Source organism: Dunckerocampus dactyliophorus, chromosome 12 (assembly GCF_027744805.1).
Source record: "Dunckerocampus dactyliophorus isolate RoL2022-P2 chromosome 12, RoL_Ddac_1.1, whole genome shotgun sequence".
NCBI classification, from domain to species: Eukaryota; Metazoa; Chordata; class Actinopteri; order Syngnathiformes; family Syngnathidae; genus Dunckerocampus; species Dunckerocampus dactyliophorus.
In genome coordinates this window covers 18,809,076-18,822,863 of record NC_072830.1, presented here as the reverse complement: position 1 = coordinate 18,822,863, position 13,788 = coordinate 18,809,076, and the positions used below count along the sequence as shown (strand labels likewise).

General features: G+C 43.7%; 1 long non-coding RNA gene across 3 annotated transcripts in view; it reads left to right on the top strand.

Annotated features, from left to right (window-relative positions):
- LOC129190996 (uncharacterized) overlaps positions 1-13,788 on the top strand; it is a 107,602-nt gene that overhangs the window by 85,860 nt on the left and 7,954 nt on the right. For 2 of the 3 annotated variants that reach the window (XR_008573124.1, XR_008573123.1), the window contains one exon: positions 10,507-10,575. The exons of the other annotated variant lie outside the window; for it this stretch is intronic. This is a non-coding gene — a long non-coding RNA (uncharacterized LOC129190996). The remainder of the gene's footprint in view (positions 1-10,506; positions 10,576-13,788) is intronic. 3 annotated transcript variants of the gene reach the window in all.

Here is a 13,788-nt window from a genome sequence, read left to right as displayed (position 1 = left end):
AAGCTCGCAGGAGAGTGTGGGGGGGGAGTCGTGTGTCAGAAATAGGCATTTGTTATGTGTGTATCAATTGTGAGGATGTATATGTACAGGAGCAGCATTTACAGTGCTGTGTGGCAAGTGGCTTCTCTTCATGGCCTCCTTCATTTCAAAAGACCTCTCTGTGGAAGCAATGTGTGTGTACTGGAGGGGAAGGAAACCCTTATAGAAGAAGAGGGGGACTAGCAATGGAGGGAACCAGTGAAGTGTGAAGACTGCATCTTTTTCCCACTGTCTTTCAGTACTCTAAGAAGGCTATTATGTCTGTGGAAAGTGGCAGAACCACCAGACGTTTGCTCACTCCCTCTCCCCAGTTTCTTAATATAGGAAGTTGGTTCCCACAGGCTGAATAATACGGTAGCTAAGCGGGGCAGCATTGTCCCAGTGGAGGATTTGGTCAACCTGAAACGACACAGACTTTGGATGAGCTACTTATAACTGCAGGAGACATAGGCACCCTAAAGAATTAACAGGGGTACAACAATTATGGCCTCAACTAGGCCAAAGTCTACAAAATTAAACAAGACATACATTACACAGAAAAAGTAATTGCTTAAAAGCAGGGTTTGAGTTACATCAGAGCCAATGGGAGCCAAGACCCATAAGAGCGCCACTAAGCTCCCATGAACATAACAAAAGCATGCATTGGGGAAGATGCTAAATGATCAGCATGCATTGTATATTAAATTCTACACCATACACCATTTATCATCTATTTCTTCCTTGACTTCTTCTGATTCCGCCACATTTTTTTGTTTGCCAACTCCTCCCACATTTCTCAAACCAATCCAATGTCAAAATATTCAGCTATACCAGGACTTTTCAAAAAATTCCCACATTTACTGTAATTTCATATTTTATATGACAATTTTCCCATTAAAAATGAATGGACAATTTATTTGGCGCCCCTATCTGGTGGAAATAGATTTTACGTTTTCCATCACTGTAATATTCTGCTTATTCTCCAGGGTGACATGGCTCAGGGGGTAGAGTGGTTGTTTCCCAACACTACAGTTAACGGTTCGATCGTTGCGCAGACTGTAATGTTGATTTCACCACTGATTCTCCGTTTACACATCCCAACATTTCACATTCTGCGTTTTTTTTTTTTTGCTTGCTAATAACACCCACATTTACCTCTTCAAAACATTCCAACATGAAAATGTTCAGCTCATTCATGACATGTAGCCTACTTATCTAAAAATTCCCATGTTCCATAATTCAATATTTTCTGTGACATTTTCCCCATTGAAAATTAATGGACAATTTCAATGTCACCCCCGTTATTCGTGTTCATTCAAGTCAGGATGTGTGGCAGATGGGCGCCCTCTACAGGCGGAATACTTGCTCCCTCATCCTCTCAGACGTCATCAAATAATGTCCACCACCTGACCAAACCAAACAGAGTATGGGGGGAAGGGGCGAGGTCACCACTGTGCTTCAGCCCACAGGTTATATGCTTTAAAAAAAAAACAAAACTAAAGTCAGTAGTAATTGCTCAAAAATAAAACATTTTGTTGTTAATGTTATTTTCATTATTTCACAACTGAAAAGTGAAATAAAAAGGAGGGAACTGTGAGTCAACATGACTTGGTTTAGCCTTGACTGCTAGTTGAGTGATGGTGGGAGATTGATGATTTTAAGTATTGTTATATTTGTCACCAAAATATGGAAAAGAGAAAGTCAAAGCCACCAGGTGCACAATTTTAATAAGAAGAAGAAAAAAAGAAGAGGAGAAGAGGGCCAAAGATAAAGGTATGGAACTACAGCATCACTTTATGTACACCACTTTATTGATAAAATAAGCTATTGTTACTTGATGGCTATAGGCTAACTGCGCTTCATTAGTTTTCTTGACAGAGTTTTAATTGTGTGAATAGGGATGTAAATCACATGCAATTTAAGGGGCGGTTGTCCAATATGTTGGAGCACCTTTCAGGAGTTGGAAAAAACATTTGTAAACAACAGATGTGGGAGCGTGTGTTGACGTTGAGGAAAGGGTGGCTGGGGGTTGTACTTGAAGGATTTCTGCACGGCGCACATTTTCCATTCTATTCAATTAGTTTTGCTTTTTTATTATTATTATTTTGTGTGTGTGTGTGTTGGGGCGGGGGGCCGCTTCATTCAAGCCAGAATCGCCACTGCTGATGGCTGCTGGTTCGATCCTCAAGCTGTGACTATTTTTCAATACATTTCTCAGACATTTCAACATTCATTCTACATTTCAGTTCAGCTTCAGCATTCACACGCAACTTTCACTGAAATGGCTTCATCTAGTGTTAGATCTAAAAAAAAACAACAAAAAAAAAACCTGTGCATTATTTGTGTAGAAAATACTGACAAAAACATGGTATTTTCAGTTACAGAAGACGACATTGGCATGAGGAGCTGCATTGCCAAGTCGCCAATTCCACTTTCCATGTGGTTGGGTTGGGCGTGTCAATCCAAGTATCAATAATACCAAGGATAATATCAGTATCGGATCAATACTGACGGGATCAATAGTTTATATTTTAACCGTTGTTGTGCGAGCATCAGGGATATTAACTCGGTGTATGCTTCGCTTTTTCTTTAGCTTGTCGGCAGCACTAATTCAAAATTCAGCCCACATGGCAGGGGATTACGTTACATGCAGTAGAGTGCCGTAATGTCGCTCAATTCAGTTTATTTTCATCACTTCGGGACAGCCAGGACAGCATGTGAAAACAGGACATGTCCTGGGAAAACAGGATGTTTTGTCACCCTAGTTTTATTTTGTACTATTGACTTTATTTAAATACATAGTGAAGTGAAGTGACGTGAATGCTGCATGGCCGATACTGATACCAATACTGATACAGATTCTTTTTACTTTTCATGATCCTTGAATGATTTTCTGATTTTGTCTTAGTCTGTTGTGGTAGTTTACGGTATTTCCAAAGATGCTGAGGCTCCACTTTGTTCAAATAATACTTCTTAATTTCCTCCTAGTTATTGAGACTTCAACTGCAGACTAAGCTGTTTTACATGGGCTCAGTTGTGTTGATTACCCTTTTAGTGGGAGCAGCAACATTAAAAAATATTAAATTGGTGTTCTGAGCACAGACTTAAACAAAATACAGCTCTTTCTAGTATATGGCCAGTTTTCCTCTCCAGAGGGAGGCTGGCTCTCCTGCAGTTCTGCAGCTGCTTCCTCACCGCTTCTCAAGGGGTTTGCTAAAACCCTATTATAAGTCTGAGTGAGGGCCTCATTCAAGCTGTCAGAAGAAACACTGCACAGCCATACAATCAAAGGCTTCTACAGTATGAATGAACATCATTACAAATTCCACCCTCTCGCTTTGCTTTCTATAGTTTGCGCTTACTGGTGAACCTCCAAATCTCAACGCCAGTGGTCAAAGCCGAGATCTGATTTAAGATTACTTTCTCTTGTCTTTACAATAAACGTTTTACCCTTAACGCAAATATGGAAGGGAAAAGAGAAATGTACATAAAACATGTCTATATGAATTATATTGTATGTCAGCAGTTCTGCAGACATACAATATCAGTCACACGAGTCCTGTGCTTTGATTTTATTGTTTTCAAAACAGCCTTTGACCTTTAGAGCACAGAAAAAAGAGAAGGAGAGACGTGTCCTATCTACATGAGCCCAAAAGTGCTGGTTGCTAAAGCGAGTCCACACCCAATATAGCAGCATATGTCATACCTGTGTAACACCTAGGTTATTTTCTTGTGTGCAGATAACCCTTTTTCATACCTACTTTACACTTTGGTCTAAATACAATGCACTGTAGTCTTACCGGTTATCCTATTCACATTACTCTTAGTGTATTACTCATGTTTCACATTTAAATATTTTTGGCTTCACACAGTAATAGTCTTATGCATGAAGTGGTTAATTGTGTCCTCTAACCTTAAAACAGGCCTACTATTAGTGATTGTCACTGAAAACATTTATTACAGCCAGTAATTTGCATTGTTAGAAAAATAATTTTCAAATAGTTTTCAGATACTTCTTAGTCCCGTTTATTTTTTTATTATTTGAAAAACATTTGTTCTTTACCTTTTATCTGTACATAACATCCAGCAAAGCATAAAAATATCCTGAATGCATTATAAAAAAAAACAACAACAAAAAAAAAAACACTGGCTTTTTCCTCTGCAGGACAGCAGTGACAAGCACCTTACAGCTCACGCACGCACCCAAACCCTTCAGGAGGAAGCCGTATTGCAAGTGCCTCCCATCTGACATTTCTATGTATTTTATTGCCCAATTAGCAAGAATAATGTTACGGTCACGTTCTGGCTTTGCGGCGTTGTGCGGCGGCCCCAGGGATGCAGAGAGCAGGACCAGGTGCAGGTATGTAGTATTTTTAATTACAGTTGCTGTAGCACAGGGGTTGGCAACCCCCGGCTCCGGAGTCACATGCGGCTCTTCAGCCTCTTTGTTGTGGCTCCCTTCACAAAGCTCAAATATTTACACCATAGTGGGGAAAATGAGCATCTTTGTAATGAGTTAAAAAAAAAAAAATCTGACTTTCTGTGAGACCGTGAATGCATCCTAGCTGAGTTATGACTGGTGATTGGATGAGCGTGAGTAAGGGAGGGGGAGCCGTGTTTGGCTGCCTGCTTTGGTTGAGACGTGACAGACATGTCTTCTTCCCCAACACGGTAAACTAACCATCAATATATCCCCCCCAAAATGAAACGTCTCAGAAGAAAAGAGTTTTTATTTCTGCACGGTGCCTTTGTCTTCTCTGTCAACAATCCTGGCTGACATGTATGCTTAATATGTGTCGAGAAACAACAAAAAAACTCTGAAAGACATTTGTCATTTATTTCAAAGTAGATCTACATATGCAACAGTGGTCATTCCTGCAGTCCAGCCCTGCACACGACGAGCTCGAACGAGCAAACCACACCCGATTGATGGGTGCCACACACGGGAGGCGGTGTCGCCTCTAGTCCTTTAATTTTCAATGAAACCTGCATGACATGGCAATTATTGCGAGTCTCTGTCCAGCCATGCGACACGCAGAATCTGTGCGTGTTATATTTTATGTTTGTGCATGTCATCATGGACACACTGGCTTGCGACACGACCCCAAAAAGTTGAAAAATTTTCAACTTTCCATCGCCCGGACGAGGACCAATCAGAAGGAGTTTCACTGACCGACCTATGAGAGGACAGGGAGCTATTCAATGCGCTCTCCTAGGTAAACATGGAGGAAAAAAATAACACCTGCCGTGTCAGATTTCCCAGAGTTATTTGACATTTCTAAAAAAAAAAGAAATTTGCGATATTAAAAAAAAGCAGCGGAATGGGAACTTGGGAATTTCCCCGCTGTGGGATAAATAAAGTACAAAATACAAATACGAATGGCACCAGAGTAAACATATCAGGTAAGTTTACATTAATTTCCACAAACATTTATCTAAGTTTACATTCAATACTAGCAGGATCCGGTACTAGCAAGAGTAAACGATCAACACAGCTTTTTCTCCTCTGAACCATCTTGATACCCCAAAATTCCCTCCAAATCTGACAGTCAATCAAAACCGTGGGAGGTTTGTACTTCGCTCTGGATGCGAGCGCGTTGCTTACCACAGCTGTTCGTCACCATAGCCAGCGAGCTACAAAAAAAAAAAAGGCTGTCAAATCACTGTGCTACACATTTCTTCAGGCGTACGGTAGTGAGGTTTAACCAATATGATACTATCATAACCATGCTACTTGGCGTCGGTTACACATTCACACTGCACTTCAATTTATTGTATTCTGCTCTCCGGGGTTTGGCTGGGACCGCATGTGAGGCGGAGCCAGCGTGGTTAGGACCATGCGAGAAGCCTGGACATCGAAGGACTGGAATTGGGAGCGGGGTAGAACCCTGGGCGGCCATGAAGCCTGTGCAGGAGCTGAAGGAGACTGGTGTGGCCAGGTCCACACAGAGCCTGTATAGGAGCTGGAGGCCGCTTGTCCTCGGCCTGGCCTGGAGCAAGCAGGAAGTGATTCGGCCTGATGTGTGCGAATCGGTCTGACGAGGAGCGGAGGCAGCAGGAGCGAGCTTTGCCTTTTGGATTTCTGCAACAAGCTCTGCGTCTTGTCTTGCAGATGGAGAGCCAAGATGTGCATCTTGGTCAGCAGGTGGAGGAGCAGACTGCGCCTCCTTGCTTGCAGAAGGAAAAGCGGGCTGTGCGTCTTGGCCAGCAGGACGAGGAGCGGAATGCGTCCTAGCATGCAGAAGGAGGAGCGGGCTGTGCTCGCAGGAGGAGCGGGCTGTGCTTACCCAGCAGATGGCACCATCCCTCCCTTCCACAGGCAGGATGGAATGTGCGTCCCCCGACGCACAGCTGGACATACTAGCCCCCCCTTCTGAAGGTGGATCCCAGACGTCGTCCACTGCCGACGCCGAAACTAGGGAACGGAGGGAGGGGGCTTGGAGGAGTGTCAGGGATTCCACTCACTCGGAACAACAGGGGGCCCTCCAGCGTGAAGCCGGGACAGGCTTGAACCGCCTTAGAGCATGCAGCAGGCGGATATGAAGGTCGAGGCGGCTTGGTGTACTATGCAGGATGGGCTCTGGCTTCAGACCGCGTGGAGCGCGCACACCAAGACTGAAGCTTCTTGAGCCGAGGTGAAGGAGTGGGTGGGGAACCGACCTCATGGAGTTGCGCTGGGAGCAACATGGATTCGGAGGTAGACAGCTGGAGTGTGCAGCACTGTGGAGTGTGAATTGTAACGCGGCAGGAGAGGACGAGGGCGGCGGCAGGAGAGGACGAGGGCGGCGGCAGGAGCTTGAAGTGCGAAGGCGCGGTAGTGGAAGTTGTGCTGCACTCCTCTTGGTCTTGCACGGGAGGCAACGGAGATGAGGAGGAGGACAGCTGGAGTTCGGCGTGCTGACGTGACGCGGGGTGATCAGCAACTGCACGATGGGCCAGAACTCAGCAACAATCTGAGAAGGTAGTTGCGTCTCGGCGCAGTGAAGAGAAAGGAGGTGACTTCATCTTATTACATCATAAAGCTCTCTCTGGAGCCGGCTGAGACGTGCATCTGTGTCGCGGTCAGGTTAGTGTGCCCGCAGCGGGCCCTGGATACACCCACGCCATAGGGATGAGCGTGCTGTCTGGCCCACAAACCATATTCTCCAACTCCTCTGGAGTGAATTTGGTGGACGACTCCTCCATCGCCTTCAAGCGAGGTCCAGAAATCGCTCTCTGCGAGGTTGTCTTCTGGTTGAAGCAATCCGTCACGTTCTGGCTTTGCGGCATTGTGTGGCGAACCCAAGGATGCAGAGAGCAGGACCAAGTGCAGGCAAAAATAATTTAATTTAATTGTAGTTGCTGCAGTGCAACGGCAGGAACACAGCAAAGAGCAGTAACTTTTAAGATGAGGCCACTTAAGGCGGTTTCAGATGTTGGCATATGTGATCTGTCAACTTAGAAACTATCTTATAAAGACTGGTGGTAATTTGATTATCTTCTCATGCACATATCCTCTGACTTGAAAGTTTACCAGCTTCTCATATGGAATAACAGTTGATATAGTTGACAGTCACAGATTGGCTTTACGTTTATCTGTGTTGAGATCTTCAGCTACTTCTTCCAAAATGAAGGATGTATCAAGAGTCGAGGAACACAAACACTAGAACTTCTTTTCTGGATGGTTTGTGGATGAAACCCAGACAGATAGTATAGAGGATGCCAATGTGCTTGACGTTTCTTGAGTTACTCTGTTAGATACTGCAGTTGCTGGTTTGTCTTCTTCTTTAGTGTTTGCTTTTTCCTTGTCTTGAGAGTTGTCCTCACTCATCGCAGTTGTTTCCTTTTTACACGCTATAAACTTGTCATCATGCAGGCATGTTGGATGTCTCTTTTAGGGTAATTGTGTGACCTGAGTTGGTTGAGTGATTTGAGTTTGTTGCTAGTGGTTTTGTTTAAATGGTTAGTCAACCATTTTGTTTGATTGTTTGGGTTTGCTTGTTTCCAAGCCTTTGAGCACTTGCAGAGACTATAGTGTCGCAAGCTAATTCTGCTTGAGTGGATAGAAAATCCACAGATTGTTGCACAGGTCAGCTGTTGGTTCCTGCTTTGACCTTCCGGCCTGTCGCACCTCCTCCGGTGCCAATGCGGGCAGCTGCAGGGTTGTCAGCTGGAGGCCGCCGTTCACAGATGTTTCGCCCCCTATACCAGTACATCTACCGGCGGGGGGGGCAGTGGCGTATGGGGACGTCTCCCCGCCACTCCCTGCAGCTGCCCTCAAGGGGGTGTTAGCCCCCATCCTTTTTCCTTCCTCCGAAGCCACAGCCAGTAGCTCACCTTCTCAGCCTCCTCTCCCAGCTCCTTCACCGCTTTCTGCAGGCTTGTCCCTGTCATCCCAGCACTGCGGAGCAGTTGGACTGCCGTCTTGCCAACAAAGCCCCTGCTTCCGACCTCCACAGGGTATACCCTGGCTCTCCAGCCAGCCTCTCGGCACTCCGCCGCCAGCTCGGAGTATTTGAGGTGTTTCCTCTCGTGAGCTGCTGTCATGCCCTCTTCCCAGGGGATGGTTAGCTCGATCAAGTGGACTGATTTCTCCACTGCAGACCACATGACAATATCTGGTCTGAGAGTAGTTCTTATGATCTCTCTCGGGAACACCAGTTGTCTTCTGAGATCCACCAGCATTTGCCACTCCTTGCCTGGTCTTAGGATGGTAACTCCCTGCGTGTGTGTAAATGTGTAAAAAGATGGATATTCGGCATTATTTGTTCATCTTATTTTCATAGCTGTGCGGTTCCATCTTGTGGTCAACCAATCTGGAAGTTTCAGCAAAAATCGCTGAATTTCCATGTAGTCACTGAGAACTTCCATCCATCTATTTTCCATGCCACTTATCCTCACTAGGGTCGCGGGTGTGCTGGAGCCTATCCCAGCTGACTTTGGGCTCTCGCCATTGGGAACTTCTAATGCCTTTATGTGTCGCATTGCAGTTTCACAACTTACAAGGAAGTCTGCGAAGTGTGACGCTTGTCTCTGAAGCATTTACCAAAATGACTTTCCAAGCTGAATCATATGCTTCATCTGTGCCTAATAGAAGAAATCCTTTGACTGCCCTTTTTGCAGCTCATCCGAGATACTTCCTGAGATAGTAAAGTCTTTCATTCCTGGGAATGTTTTTTCTTTCAACCAAGGTTTTAAATGACAACTGCCAGTCTTTGAACTTTAAAGGGAAGATGATTTGCACTTATTGATTTGCACTTATTGCTTCTGCTAGTATGCCAATTAGATCAGAATGTGGCTGTTGCCGAGTTAAAATCATGGGAACTTGTGTAGCCTGAGGGACAAATGGTGGGCTTGATGATTTGAGTGTTTGACTTATGATGGCCTCAGGTTGCATGACAGAATTTTGTTGAGCTTGGTTTATGACGTAAAGGTGTGTGGAACAAATGTAGGGCTTATAGCATTGAGGACTTGGGTTTTATTTGGTGTGACAGGGATTGCTTGGCTTTCACTCGCTGCATCAATGCCGTGTAATGAACTTTGACTTTTAGAAAGACGTTCAGCTTCACCATAAAACTTTACTTTAGCTTTGGCAGCATTCAATTTTTCTGCACTGCTCTTCCAGTGCTTACTGTCTTGCCAAGTTGTCACATTCCAACCTTTGTAGTTCCGCTGCTTCCTTTTCTTGCTCCTCCATCACTGCTAATATCTCGAGATGCAGCTGCCTCGGCTTCTGCTTCCATTCTTCTGATGGTTTGGGGGCATGATTGGGGTGAACTACCTCTGGACCTTGGTTATTTTGACGTTGATTTAGAATTTTCAGATCCTAAGCACGACTCAACATCTGGCCACAGTTCTTCATCTTCAAAGTCTCCCTCTAGCTGTTTTTCAATTCTTTTCACAATGAAAGTGGACAGCGAAGTGCATGCATCTATCTACTTTGCGCCTTACGTCTGCTTCAGGAGATTGTATTTGGCGTATTTGTACCTAAATGGCTTGTACATCCTTCCAAATGACATTTACTTTGTTAATCAGCTCCTTTAGTTCACTTTCTGAAGCTTCCTTTCTTAATATTAGTTTGCTCAGTCTTGACTCATGTCTCCATTTTTCAAAAACGACTGCATATCTGTGCTGGAGGCCTTTAAGGCTGAATCCAAATTCTTCCCCTTACCCCTCGTCTTACCCCTTACCCCTAGGTTTTGCGCGTTCACGAGAATCAAGTGATGTCCCAATTCTCCTTAAACCGAGGGGTAAGGGATAAGTGCTAAGGGGTACACACCGCTTGAAAACAAGTGTGGTTGCTCACCACACTTGAAAGGGGTAGGCGGAGCTACAACACCCGCTGAGAAGATGGAAGCAGGACCCTACCGTTGTCCCATCAATTTTTATTACTATGACTTATTTTTTTCCAGTAAGCTATGACCATACTACTATACTACTACTATTATTGTATTTAGAATGAGTTAATAGCTGTAGCCCATCAATCATGCATATGTGTCATTCCTGCAGGTGATGCTGAGCCAAGTGAAGTCAGCTGCTACAAAATACAGCACTCCAGGACCTTTCAAAAGCTACAATGTAAGTATGGAAAAGTCAAATACAACAAAATGCAATTATGGATTTTCTTACAAAACAAAGAGAACATCAACAACACGACGAGAGTGAGGCCAAAACAGGGAGGTTTTTAAACCTTGAAATGATGCTTGATAAGGTTTATACATTTGATAAATTTTTATTTCTATTTCATATGTATATTTGCTACATTTTCTATTTTTTTTATAAATGTTACAGTGCTGGTGGTAAGCCGTTTCTTATAATTGTTTGTTGTTTTGTAATAAATGTCACAGTTTGTACAAATGTGTGCCTTTTATTTTTTTTTTTTTTTTAAACGGTGTTGTGAGGTAGGCTATATAACATTGAAATAATGTAGACATATATGCACTTTACTTTATGAAAGCAAACATTTATTATAAACCATTTAATTATCTCATCTACATACATCCCAGCCAGCAAGCGGTGAAGTGTGATAATGTAATAAGAATCAAGTGGTGTCCCATTTCTTAGTGGCTTCTTCCCCTTGGCCCTTGGGTTTAAGGGGTAAGGGAAGGGGTAAGACAAAAGGGGAAGGGCTAAGGGGTAGAATTGGGATTCAGCCTGTCTCTCCTCTTGAAGCTTTTTACCCTTTTCGGTAAGTGTTCTTACTCTTTCACTTCTACGAACAGTTTGTACTTCTGTAGCTTGCTCAGTATCATTTTCTTCAACTTCAGTCAATGGCACAATGACGTTCTCTTCGTTCGCTTTGGCAGTCATCTTGTGAATCTCGTTAAATGTCAGTCAATGCACTATGCTTACTAAATACTTCTCAATTTGTGCAACATGTTGTGCAGTGTATAGCTCAGTTATAACTTTAGGATTACTGTGACTGTATACTTTGGCTGCTAAGAGATTCTCTCGTAATACAGATGTACTTCAACTTATAAATCCATTTGTACTTCACATGCAGTTCTGACCTTACGCAAAATACACAAAACCTTTCATAATTAAGCAAAAATCATCTCTTTAAGGTACAGTAGAAATTTTCGACAAATGTGCTATAGAAACTTATAGTGGAGCTTTAAACTTGATTTAAACCACTCTTACTCTTCTCCGAACACAGTCATTTCCTAATTTCTACTTCACTTCTTTATAACGTTATTGATGTGATGCTTGGCTGATGAGCGGTGAGCTTTGTCAATGGCGCCCTCTTGTGTCGCGCATCGGTACCGTCACTCACTGCAGCTGTCGTCTTCTTAATGAGCTTCTCACCGGCGCCGGGCTGGGAGAGATTTCACTGTGGCTCCAAAATGGCAACTACTTGTGTTAAATACTCCAGTAAACACTTACTCCTGGGTTAACAATCTAGTTCAACTTTACAGACTACTTTGGTACCCTTCCCTGCTCAACTTAAAAGCAGATATTTACAGAGAACACTGGTCGGCAACCCGTGGCTCCGGAGCCACATGCGGCTCTTCAGCACCCTTGTTGCGGCTCCCACGCCGAACCCTGTGATTTTTTTTTTTAACACCAAAGCGGAGGAAATGTGCAAAATATCCCACTCACAGCAAGTCCATGAATGCATCTACACTGCGTTCCGACTGCTGATTGGATGAGCAAGGGAAGGCGGAGGAGGGCCAGTGTGATAATGACACACGAAAAAGACGAGTGTCATACCTACTAGGAATGAGGCGGATACTTGTTGTAGAGGAGTATCCGTTATGGATAACGCATTTTTGCAGAGTACGACCATGAAACAAGTACACCTCGTCATTATCCGTAATCGTGACGACTGAAAATCCTCATTATGTATTCACTCTTCACCTCTGTGATTGGCCAGTCACACACAGCGACCGCCCCTCCCTGGACATATGAGGTGTGTCTGAAAAGCAACAGGACTGGGTATGCTGTATCAGCTATGGGGAAAAGAGAGACTAGCAAGTTGTGTTATCCAACATGATACCTTGGGAGTGTGTAACTGTAATCTCTGCTTTCTGCAACCTTTACATACACTTTTTTTTACATGCTTTTGTATACAACTCATCTCAAAGCAAGACAGTCAAAGTCAAAAGTCAAAGTCATGATGATCACATTCTTCAATGTGAGAGGCATCGTCCACCCTGAGTTCTTGCCACGGGGCCAGACGATCTATCAGCATGTCTACAGAGAGGTTCTGCAGCGTTTGCGACGAGAGTTGCGGCAGGACAACTTGTGGCTGCTTCACCGCAACAATGCACCTGCGCACCTGGCAGCCGAGAAGAACATCACCGCGCTGGAGCAACCTCCCTATTCACCTGACCCTTGTTCCGTGTGACTTTTTTCTGTTCCCCAAGCTTAAGGGGGTCATCAAGGGGACCCGTTTTGAAGACGTGGGGGCCATCAAGAGGGCTGTAACAACAGGGCTAAGGAGCATTCCATAAGAATCCTTCCCGCAGAGCATAGAAGCGTGGCAGAGAAGGATGGAAAACTGTATAAGACTTGAGGGGGATTACTTCGAAGGTGAAACCATGTAAACTGTTGTTTGGACCAGTCCTGTTACTTTTCAGACACACCTCGTATACACAAATGCACAGCGACATAACATCTCAGCTATCAGCAGTACACTAAACACATTGAAATAGCACGCTAACAATATAATGAATGGGTGGCAAGGCTGACGAGGCTAACTTAGAATACCATACAAGCAGTTGATGTTTGCTAAATACAAGGCAGAAGAGTCTTGATCATTATACTGATTGTTCTGTCATGCTTGTTTTTTATTTTGTATTATTACACTGATTGTTATATCAAAATTATGAGATGGAATGCAGGATGTGAATAATATGTACTGTACAAGATGTGGAACGGATGGGGGGTAGCTTTGCTTCTTCCTACTCTTTTTGGACATGTGGAACTGGGAAATGATGATTCATGAGATGTATTCCATTGTAACCTTCATGTTCAAATAAAATTAAACCAAACCAAAGCTCCGTAGCTGCCCTGGTGCATTCATGTGCCCATCTCGCATCCTAAATAGGAGCTACATTTAATCACATGTTAACTTAAAAAGGAACAAAAGAGATTGGGCACTACTAAAACAGTCTTTTGTCCAATTTTTTTAAAGTGTTTTATATTGTCATTTCCAGTTTACATGTATGTGTGATTTAGGTGGCCCATTTTACTTTTTTTCCTTGTATCTTAAAATTGAGGTTAGCGCCATCTAGTGGAAAATTGAAGCCTGTTACACAAAATGTTAAAAATAAGAAGGAAAGCAATTTA